General features: G+C 36.8%; 1 protein-coding gene across 2 annotated transcripts in view; it reads right to left on the bottom strand.

The window, feature by feature from the left end:
* Positions 1-7758, bottom strand: part of SMAD1 (SMAD family member 1) — an 80967-nt gene extending 73209 nt beyond the window's left edge. The window contains exon 1 of one of the 2 annotated variants that reach the window (XM_088132805.1): positions 7685-7758. The gene's annotated coding sequence lies outside the window, so the exon portion shown is untranslated. The remainder of the gene's footprint in view (positions 1-7684) is intronic. The other variant, XM_088132806.1, reaches the window with a different exon arrangement.
* Between the last annotated feature and the right edge of the window lie 4258 nt (positions 7759-12016).

The raw sequence follows: 12016 nt of genomic DNA on the forward strand, positions 1-12016 counted from the left end.
TGAAGTCATCAGGTGTCAACATCAACTCAAGGAAATCTTTACTTTTACAAAGGCTATTGGAATAGCCATTTTGAGTACCATCTGCTAGAGGAAAGCAGAATATCAATCCCAATTAAACATACCCTAGCTGCATCATTCCCACTGAGCCCACTGCGTATTGAGATAGAAACAAAAATACAAGGAGTCAAGCAGTAAACAATATCCTAATCAAGGAACTACCAGGAAAAAAAACCCACCACCAACACAGGCAGGACAAGCCACTGTATATAAACAGAGAGTAAACTCCACTCCATTCTAGCAATGAAGATGTTACCTAGCTGGGCAATGAAATGTTTGCAAGGAAACAACCAAGCTCAGAGAACCCCAAGGACTCCATACAAGGAGTTATTTTGTAATGCTATTGATTCTTTGCTCAACTTCCTGTGCTCTATTGCCACCAAGTACAGGACTGAATACATGCTTTGGAATTGTAGGGACGAAACAAATGGAAAATAATACATTCCAACCCCTTCATGAAGGCAAGAGATAAATATATATGGATTGGGGTCTTGACCAGGATCCAAAACAGCACTTATGATTAAGGAACTAAAAGATAGGTATGGACTTCCTCAATACATTACATTCTAATTGCAGCCATTTGTCAGAGACAATAGCTGAGTTCATAACAATGCTAAGCCAGGATTTTTTAAATCATAGCTTTGGACCTGTTTAGTAGGAACCACCTGGGAATTAGAGAACTGTTGGTAGACTAGGAAGCTGAAAAACATCCCAGAAGACAGCAAAGGAAATTACTGCCATAATACTGCCAAGAAAACTGCACAGATGCAATCATGAAAAGTCAAGTTTGACTTGAGGAGGCTTTTTACCTTGAACAGGCACCAGATTCACATGATGATAAGCCATGATGGATGGATTCACAAAACACACATAATGACAAGCCATAATGGATGGTTTAGCACAATGGGTGAATCAGACACAACAGAATTCATTACTGGGCCTGATGCCTGGGACTGAACTGGCTAACTGTACGGGAGGTTATTTGGCCATGCCCACTTACTAAATCTAGAGTTCTAAATCACCAAGCTATTACTGAACTAGAAGATCATAATTATTCAGATTAACTAATCTACGAATGAGTACATATGTGCAAATTTGATTTGCTACACAACAGGGATACACAACTTTATATGGGCCAATAGCCAAATTTACCTTTTGAATGGCATGTAGGAATGCATTCCAAAAAAGTTGGTGAGGTCAGTAAAAAACTCAAAACTAATCTAATGTAAATCAAATTAATCAATTATAATTATTAGAGTTCTAGTCCTGCCTTAGGCATGAAGCCAGCTGGGTGATTTTGGGCCAGTCTCTCTCTCTCTCTCAGCCCTAGAAGGAAGACAGTGGCATCCCACTTAAGAAAATGTTGCCAAGAAGATTGCATGGAACTGTCCATGTAGTCACTAGGAGTAAAACACACACACACACACACACACACACACACACCCCTAGAGTAATTCCCTATGTTTTTAATAATTTTTCCCTCTGCTACACTTAAAAATAAAATTTGGTATCAACTTTTGTAGCAGCTCTGAGAGCCTAATCAAGGCTTTGTATCTGTGGATAGGGACATATGTAGCACTACAACCTCTGCAATACCATTTAACTAAAATATTCCAATGTGGTACAATGGAAAGCGCTTTGTTTTCCAAATATCTGATATAGCCCCAATATTCACATCTTTAGCAAGATTATAAAAGTGTTTAAGATCGCATACATTACTTTAGAACAAGATTTACATTTATAATGTCACGTAAAGCTAAAGTTTACCCTCAAATACACAGCTGTGTTTGGAAATCTCAAACATTTACAAAACACATACTAAAAATTAAGATAGAAAGCAGCATTATTTCCAGCTTAATATTTATATATGTCAAGAACAGCAGTGATGTCTACTGGAGTGCTCAGAAGAAGATGGTAGTTGCGGCTGTGTGACCCAAGCAGCACCCTTTTGTACATGTATCAGCACTGCACACATAAAGGGGTGGGGCTTTAAACACACTGCCACAACTGCCATCTCACCTGTTTTGATCCCCCTCCCCCTGCTCAGTGGATGCTGCTGAACATTGATTGATTATGTGCCATCAAGTCAGTGTTGACGTTTAGCAACCACATAGATTTTCTCCATGACGATCTGTCCCTAACGTGGTCCTTCAACTATTCCAACAGTGCACTCATAGCCACTGTAACTGAGTACATCCACCTTGCTGCTGGTCATCCTCTTCTCTTTCCTTCCACTTTTCCCAGCATCAGAGCCTTCTCCAGAAAGCTAGGTCTTTGCATTATGTATCCGAAGTAGGATAATTTGAGTCTGGTCATTTGTACCTCGAATGAGAACTCTGGGTTCATTTGTTTGATGATCCATTGTTTATTTTCTTGGCTGTTCATGGTATTCTCAGGCATCTTCTCCAACACCAAAGTTCAAAAACATCAATACTCTTCCTTAACTTGCTTCTTCAGACTCCAACTTTCCCTGGACATTTGGTTCACTGATATTCAAGGTAAAAATTAACCATATTCAGCTGTGAACCAGATGGTGACTGACACATCTATATTTTTATGTTAAGTGGTTAATTGTAACTAATTTGGAGTCTTTGGAAATGGAGTACCATATAAGCTGAACTAATAAAGAAATACATGGAAAAAAACCTCTGACTCAATATGAAGAAGACATTTTACTTTTTCAGTTCATGTTAAGAAAGAAAACAAAATATTTCCAATTTTTTGTTTGGCGCAAAAATTAAAAAGTGCTTATTTCTTCCCTGGTACCTGTTTAATGAAAAGATCAAATTACGTTTTTTACAAAATGTGACACAACTTTAAGGAAGCTAAATTGTAAGCTGGGCTGTTCAGTGACTAATAGCAAGGAGAGACATAATAGCTTTTTCCCACACAAGAATCACATCATTAAGGCTGAATTCATCCTTGTGGGCTATTTTCCTGGAATGCGCAGAGAATTAATCAGCACACAAAAACAGGTAAGAGAAACAGTTTTGGCAGCTTCTAAAGAAAGAAGTGCCAGGCATGGTAAGAAGAAAAGCTGAAAGAAACACAACAAAGTGGGGTAGAGAGAACCTTTTCAATTTGTTTGGATAAGTGCCAGTCAGTTGCCCCCTTAAGCAAACCACAAATTTGTAAGTCTCAGGAATTATTTCATTAAGTGGATTCAAGTAAGACTAGTTGGAAAGTAGATGAAGCAGGAAGCAAGAGTTCCAGTGTGTGCACTGAGTGGGAAGATCAGCTGAACTTCAAAGGCTGACGTTGTTAGAAAGAGGTTTGGGGGAGGGAAAGAGGTCAGTCATAGGGCTATTTTAACAACAGTACTGTGCATTGTGGGACAGTCCAAATTTGTATACTGCAATGTCCAGAACTAGTTTCACCAACATCTTATTCCTGGAACCATTTCAAATATTAGAAGCTACATCCTGGATGCAGATATATTAGAAGTAAGGAACATGGAAAAGGAACTTAGAATGGGTCAGAAGCCCTTCAGTAGCTTAGCAACAGGGACAAAGTGTTTCTAGCTGGGAAACTACATCTTTAAATGAGTACAAGTTTGGGAAGGGGACAAAGCAAGATGAAAAGACAAATAAAACGAAAGAAAGTAAGTAAGAAAGAAAGAAGCTGTAAAGTAAAAAAAAAAAAAAAAGCATGCCACATTTCCATATCAATAGCCAAAGCATGAACATAATTTAGTTTTATTTATAGGCTTCACTCTTAATATAAATAATAAGAAAACCTCCTACTTTAACATATATTACTATTTTTCTGACAACATACTCCATCAGAAATAATGTTTTATTTATTTATCTGATTGATTTATACCCTGCCTTTCCTCCAGGAACTCAAGGAAGCACACATAGCAGTTCTTCCTTCAAGTTTACCCCACAACAGCAACCCTATGAGTTGGGCCTACAAAGAGTGTATGACTGGCCCAAAGTCATACAGTGAACTTCATGGCTAACAGTGGACTTCAATCTGTGTCTCCATGATCATAGTCCAACCACTTTATAGTTCAACAACATTATACTACACTGGCTTTCAGGGTTATAGTTTAAACCAGGGTTCCTCAACCTTGGCAGCTTTAAGGCGGATAGACTTCAACAAGGCTGGCTAGGGAATTCTGGGAGTTGAAGTCCACCTGTCTTAAAGTTGCCAAGGTTGAGGAACCCTGGTTTAAAACATCTGGAAGCCTGCTTCACCATTACCAAACAGAAAGCACATTATAATGGTATCAACAAGAAACTGCTCCTGTAGCAAACAAGTTTTTAAAATTCTATACATATCTGTATGCATGCACACAGATGGTTATGTGTGTCCATATACACATATACTTATATTATTGCCTCACTGACGTTAAAGCAAGTTTTTGGTAGAGATCAGAATATATTGGTATATAATCTTGGAGGCATTTGTTTTTCAGTTATCAAATCAGGTTTATTTGGGGCTAGATTTAAATATGAAAATGTTTATGTAGTATGAGTTGTTAGAATGCAGAAGGAGTAAAAAAAACAACACCAACCCTAATGTTTTTATGTAATGTCTGCCTGGAAAATAAGAAATGGAACAGAAACAGAGAGAAACATCTATCCTTAGTTTGAAATGGAAGCATTGTCTTTCCTCCTGTGTCGTCACGGAGCTTTAGCTAAAGTGAGTGTAGAGACATCACGTTTTTAGATATACACACTAATAATAGTCCCAGATCTCTGTTCCAGAAAAAGAGAGAGGAAAAAAAGTACTGTAACTAGAAAGTCCAACTTTCTTAAAGATTACAGGCAACTAAAAACCTATGATTGCTTTCATCCTGTTCCCCATCAGTATCAAAATATATACATCCTGTTATCTTGCTCATATACATGGTGATTTGGCTATTGAAAAAGTAACTCTTAGCTGCAGAAACTGGGAACACGCACCATTAAATCCTTCAAACTTTCAGCAGTGTCCTGTGGCTTACAGATGCAATTCTAGTAATGGAAAATGAGATCATCCATGGTGTGGAAGGTTATTCATTAGGGAGAGAATGGTGCAACTGATATCATCATTACATCATCTTTTTCTGTGCCTAATTCTCACTGCAGCAGATAGGGAAAACACCTATTGAGAATCAGTCCCAAGTTATTTCATCTTCTTCTGCAGAATATGCTTATATGTAAAGGTCTGGAATACCATTCCTGCTCCATTAAAATTCTAAAATTGAAAAGTGGTGTGATGAACATAATGATGTTTTTGTGCATATTAGCTCTTACTAATGATATGGAAACCAATATTTTAACCAGAAATGATAATACTGTATCAAACCAATAATTCCACAATCAAAAATGATTTATTGAAAGTTCTAAGTACTAGGAATAGTTCAGCATGCAAGATCCATTTCTCTCAGCTTCTGTGTCATGCTAAGCCATTGTTTTAACCATTTTTTTTTACAAAGCAGTATTGCAGAGCAACAAATAAATGTGGCTAGTATGAGCAATTCTTGCATTTGTTTCACTTTTTTTTAGGTTCTCTAGCCTTGAACTTCTTAATATTTTGGCAGGACACAGAAACAGATCAGGAATAAACCAAGAAACCACAAACAACATTTGTCCCCATGCACAGATCATGCTAACCATAGCTGTAATCAGTAAGTTAGGGTGCACAAACGTTTTTGGTCTGAGGGCCACCTGCCAGAATGTACTGAATGGGGCCTAATAGAAAACTATTTTTGGTATTATTGTCATTAAATGTTCCTATGAGTAGTATCCTATCATGTATTTAATAAGAGTTCCTTTGGTCAAATAACACATTTCAATTTGATAACAAATTTTGGAGGTTTGGAAACTGTAGCCAAGACTTCTCAGGGCTAAATGAGGCTCAGGGCCCCAGTTATGCATCTTTGCAGAGAGCCAACCAACCATGCTTTATTGCATTTCCAGTTCACTTTTGTTTAAAAAAATAAAAACAAGGTATCTCTGCAGTATGCTAAGTCAAAAAACAGACAAAACCCAGATTGGTTTGGTATAATATTTGTAATTATCCCAGGAGTCCAGTCAATATAGTGATGAAAATGACTAGGTTGCATGCATCTTTCACTCTCAATAATTTCACACAAGTATTTAAAAACAAATTATTTCTCTTTCTGAAATGGTTATAGATAAGATCCATACACTAGTTGTCTTTTTATACATGCATACACATAATTTCTAATTCTACAGTTTTTGGCAGAGCAGGAAATAGGACCTTTATCCTGAAGGTAGTAATGTTATCTGGCTGGTTTAGACTAGTTTTGACTAAATGGTTGTGAAATTCTTCCTCTGAGGAAGAGACAAAGACCCAGCAGGCTCAGGTTGAATGCAATGCTTCTGAAAGGAACTTCATGGCTAGGAGAGCCTTTGCTCAACTTTAGCTGCTGCATCAACTGTGGCCCTACTGAAAACACAAAGATCTTTCAGTGGTAACTCACAGCCTCATCATTAGGCATCCAGGCTACTGGATTCTACATGGGGCTATTTTTGAAGACCACTCAGAAACTAGACAGTCGGTGCAAAATTCAGCAGTCTGTTTGCTGGCACGAACCAGCCACCAAGAACATTTAACACTTATGCCATGGGCTCTGCACTGGCTCTCAGTCAGTTTCTAGGTGCAATTCAAAGTGCTGCTTTTGACTTACAAAGCTCTAAATGGCTTGGCCCCTAGGTGGTTACAGGGCTGCTTTCTTCTGTTTGGATCAGCCTATTCTGTGTGAATACTTGCTTACTCCCTGCTTCCTTCATGTGAGGCCAGAAGGTGTTTTTTTAGTCATGGCCCCAGTCCTTTGGAACAGCTTCCCCTTAGAAATTACATTAACCCTTTCCTTTATATCATTCTGGAAGATGTTAAAGATGGAGCTCTTCCAGAGGTAATTTGGTAAATAATCATCATTGATTATTGGTTACTATTGTGATGTTATTTTTGGATTGGATGATAATAGCTTCCTCAAATTACTGAATTATGTTTAAATACAACTCATGTTCTTATCTATTGTTAGGTGTTTTGCTTTCTGTAGCATGGATTTTTTAATCATTAAATGTAAAATACCGGAAGTCCTTGGCAGATTCAGCCATATATAAGTTCAATAAATGAGTAAAGAACAGAATAAAAAAAAAATCTGCGTATCCTCCTACTCTCACTGCTTGCTCCCCTGATAGTTGTCTCCTCTACGACCATGGCCCCATTGGCATGCGTGCTGCCACAGTTCACAGACAGAGCTAGACTCACTCCCTGGTAGGCAAGGTGCACAAGGAAAGTACAGTGGACCAGACCGGCCAAGCTGGAGAAGGTATTAGAATGGGCTGAGGCAGGCCACCTAGAGATGCAGAGGTAGTCTGGGGCGGGGTACAGGTGCAGAAATGCTGGCTAAGGAAACAGGAGGCACATGAAAGAACCAATCCTAAGCCATCAGTGCTTGTTTCGAGGAAGTAACAAAAATATGATGAGCCCTAACCTTAACCAATTGTTGCCTAATTTAGATAACACCCCTGCTGAAAACATTCATTAAAGTCAATGGAAGTAAAGTTAGTTTGGTAAGCCCAGGGAGAAAATTTCACAAGCAGGCCTCTCACTTCCTGGTAGTAAAAAAATATAATCATGTTAAATTAAATAAGTAACAACATACCAGCCATTCAAGACACTCAGAATCTGCTGCCTGAGCCGGTTGCCTCTCTGACTAACAGTGAGGGCATTTCTGCATATCTCAGCTTGAATGACAGTGAAACTGTGGGCTGGAACTCATAAGCAAAAGTGACATCAACACACATCAGTCCTAATTTGCATATATGAATCTCCCCCTATATTCTATTTTAAGCTGCAAGATAGACATTCTTAAATCTGGTGTACTCTGGAAGTGTTGGGACTGCAACTCCCAGGTTTCCTTATCATTATGACTTTTCTGTCTGGAAATTATGGAATGGCAGTCCAAACACATCTGGAAGACACAGTTTGGGAAAGCTGTTCTTGATGATACTGACTTCAACATCAAATCAAGTTTTCTTCTTTATGCTCTGCTCCCCCAAAATCTGCTTTTTATAACATTTTGTCTGATTAAGAAACTTGGAGATATTGAAAGCTTACACTTTTTGTGACTTTGGAAGTCACCCCAGTATGCATATGGAATGTATTTGTCCCTCATTAAGCATTTATGTACTCTGCATACTTTTTTGACCTGCTCCACTAAGGTCCTATTGTGTTAAATCTTTTATGCTGAAGAATAACTGGTTCTTGAAAAGAACTCAGAAATTCCTGTTTTCGAATTCCAAAAAAATAGACAGGCTATAAAATTTTTTCCTGTAAATATGGTTCTTTTATGGGCCACCAATAACAACTGCTAGCTTCTCAGTTGCTTTTCTAACTTTCTGTATGAAATGGTTTTAAGATATTAATTTAGAAAGGTTGTTATTATGGTCTATGAGGTCACAAAGTCAAGTCTATAAATGCGAGCTAGTGTCATAAGTTGTTAGAACAGAAATAGAAATTGAAACAAAGTCATAACCAGAGATGGCAATGAGCACATCTGGTTATGAAATCTTATTCCTGGAGAATTAATAGAAAGCAATCTTTTCCAGCTTTAATTCAAATGGGGAAAGTAACAATGAGAACATAAGCAAGAACTAATTCAGACTTCCCCAGTCTGGACTCCAAGCTCCTACAATATCTAGTAAGCATGTATTTGCCCATTCTGGCAAGGAACTGTAGGAGTGGAGGTCTAACACATCTGCAATGTGCCAGATTGGGGAAAGGTAGTCTAATTTGTTTTATGTGCTACATCATTTGGTAAAAAAGGTGAATGATATACAAAGCAGAACATATACATTTAATTCTTCATATTGTCTGAGCTTTGCTTGCTATAAATTTTGGCATGGCTGGGCTGGACAGATTATAGTCTTGCATTATCTACTTTTTTTAATTAGACCTCTGAAATCTACCAGCTGGTCTGGGTACAATTGATGCATGGTCTTTCCATACAAACCCCAACACCTGGTTTAACCCTGTGGGGGTTAATCTCTGAGTAGATATGCATAGGCGGTATGGTTGCTGCTGTTACTAGTTAACTGGTTAATCACTAGATAAATCAGCTAAGTGTTGCAATTGGTTCATAGGCCTATTCTATATTATAATATGCAATTATAAGCAGGGCTATTGCAACATGCTGAATAATTACAATAGGAATGTCACTGAAAATTTTACTGAGAAAATGATATATTGAGAAATAATGCCATGTCACTAATTGTTTAGACTGGATGAGTTAATTAGTTTTTGGTGCTATTTACAAATACTTTTTAGGATCAAGGGGATCTAGATTTCCATTGGCACATACTCTGCTTAATATGCATTACTGCAGAAATATACTTCTCAGCATTTCAACTTGCGTAATTTTATTATTATTTCTGCAAACAATTTAAATCCAAATATATACCAGCATATTTCAGAGACTTCTAGGATGCCACTTTCTCTGATTTTTTTAAATAATATTTTTTATCAAAGTTTAAAAATACAAAGATAAAAAACTAATACAAACTAAGAAAAATATAAAAAAGAAAAAAGTGCAGAGAGAAGGAAAATGGGGGGAGAGAGGAAAAGGAAAAAATATATGAAGAAATGACTTCCCCTTCATCAAGACAAGTACAAACAATTTCAGTAATTTGTCACCTTCTCTAAAATTTCAACCAAAAATCGCTTCATCCCATATCTCATCCTTTATCTATTATAATACAGCCTCATCATTCAAACTTAATCAGCAAAAGTCCATTAAAAGTTACCAGAAATAACAATATACCTTAAACAAGTAAATCAATTTCAGATTCCTTTCCTTTACACAGTAACTTATCATTTTCTCTAAAAATACAACAAAAAAGTCTCTTCTTCCCATATTTTATCTTATATCCATAAACAAACCTTTAAAGCCTCAATGTTCAAACTTAATCAAGAAAAATTCCATTAAGAGTTACCAGAAACAACATACTGAAAATCTTAATCTTGAATCCTTTCAAATAGTATCATGCAAATTAATTTCTTACCATTTTCTCTTCGTCTCCTCTCGGAAATTCCTTCGCAAGTTTAATACTTTCCTTCAATTTTACCACCATAGCCCATCACTTTCTCCAAATATAAAATAACATACACTTTCTCTGATATTTCCAGTGTGATATATAAAAATGGATAGATGGGAAAAACTATATACATACATGCATAAATATTAGATAGCATCTTGTTCTGAATTCTTCTTTTCTCCAGGGCTTTATGATTATTTTTTCAGCCAGGAACATATGGTGTTTCTGACACTGCTGGATTCCAATGTGTATCAGCTGTGGCTACCATGGCCAATGGTCAGGGATTATGAGAATTATAATGTAGTAACATCTCAAAGGCCACAGCTTCCCTGTCTTCTCTATGGCCTTGGGCTATAAATGACAATGACTTTTACAGAAATGATTTCAGGATCTGTCCTCCAGTTTTGGAAATTAGTAGCTTGGAGATCCTTTAGAGCATGAAAGATTCATTGGCTTCATTTAATATACAGATCAGTCATATCAAGAGCTAAAAGAGAAGATAAAAGTAGTTTTCTACTAAAAGCTTGATTAGCTATTTTTTCTGCCACACATTTCCATGTGGTGATGTTTGAGTTCTTTACTGATTAAGTTTATACCTAACATTAAGCCATAATTTGCCTTCAGCTTATTAAATAAGCAGCAAAAGACTAGATTCCCATATTACACTATGATAACCTACCTACACTACTTTCTAACTGTAGTTTATGAACCACAGTGGCTGGGTATAAACATTTTGTTAAGTCAAAACCAAACAAACCAGATACCTTAGTATGATAAAGTATGGTTGAACAAACTCTTGAAGCTAGCCTGTGGCTTGACTTGCTTTAATTTCTTCCAGACAAAAAGGCCTAAGAAAACCCTTGAGTTCATGCCCAGTACTTATTTCATGCCATATTTCTTGTTAATGACATCCCCATCATGCTCTCTGGAGCTGCTAGTGGCCGAAAAAAATACCTAATCTGGTGCCTTCCGCGTGTGTTGACCATGGTCTGTGCTGGCTGGGGACAGTGTAAGCTGTGACCCAATATATCAGAGGGCGACAAATTGGGACAGGCTAATCTAAACAGCACCAGCATCAACTTTTAATTTGATTGCATATCATGAATTACACAGTAGAAATGAGCATAGATAGGCTCACTATCATTTCCACATGATAGGCACAACCCAGTTAAAGTTTTGTTCCTAAATCCTCTTTTGACCTTTTCTACTATGAGCCCAGTATATTTAGAACATACTGAGCAGGAACAAGCTGTCTTGCAGTGGTTTGCTCTGGACTGTTCTGATATTTAGGACAAATAAGTACTATATCAGAATCAATGAGCTCTGTGCTTGATATTCAGAACAGAGCTACAGTTACAAATGGTCTGTCCTACAAAAGTAATTATACATGTATTATTCTATAGCAAACAATTATAAGATAGTAAGAAGGCAAACTATCTTACAAAAAAAATCAACTTCCCTTCATCTGAATTTGAAAAAAAAATCTAATCTGGTAAAATTCATAGTGATGAAAGGAAATGCAATAGCACAGCTAATGATTATATAATAATTAAACCAGGTAATCTAAGGAATTAGCTATCTTTTCTGATCCCTGGATGTTACTGAATGATCTTACACAATGGCTTGGATGCACAGAAATAAATAAGCAATGTGTAAGCTGTCAATTTAAAATAAATAAATAAATAAATAAATAAATAAATAAATAAATAAATAAATAAATAAATTCAGGAACAGGAAGGGCATCTCTGATATTTGGTGGACCCTTGGAGATTCTGTTACTAACCCCGCTACATGCATATACTGTACTGTTATGAGCTGCAATCTTACTCTACTAGAGCAACTGTGATATATAAAAATGATATAAAATGATATAAAATGATACAATAGATAAATAAGCAAAT

This window comes from Python bivittatus, unplaced genomic scaffold (assembly GCF_059951505.1).
Source record: "Python bivittatus isolate LINGU-HERP-01145 unplaced genomic scaffold, Pbiv_v1 ctg000070_np1212, whole genome shotgun sequence".
NCBI classification, from domain to species: Eukaryota; Metazoa; Chordata; class Lepidosauria; order Squamata; family Pythonidae; genus Python; species Python bivittatus.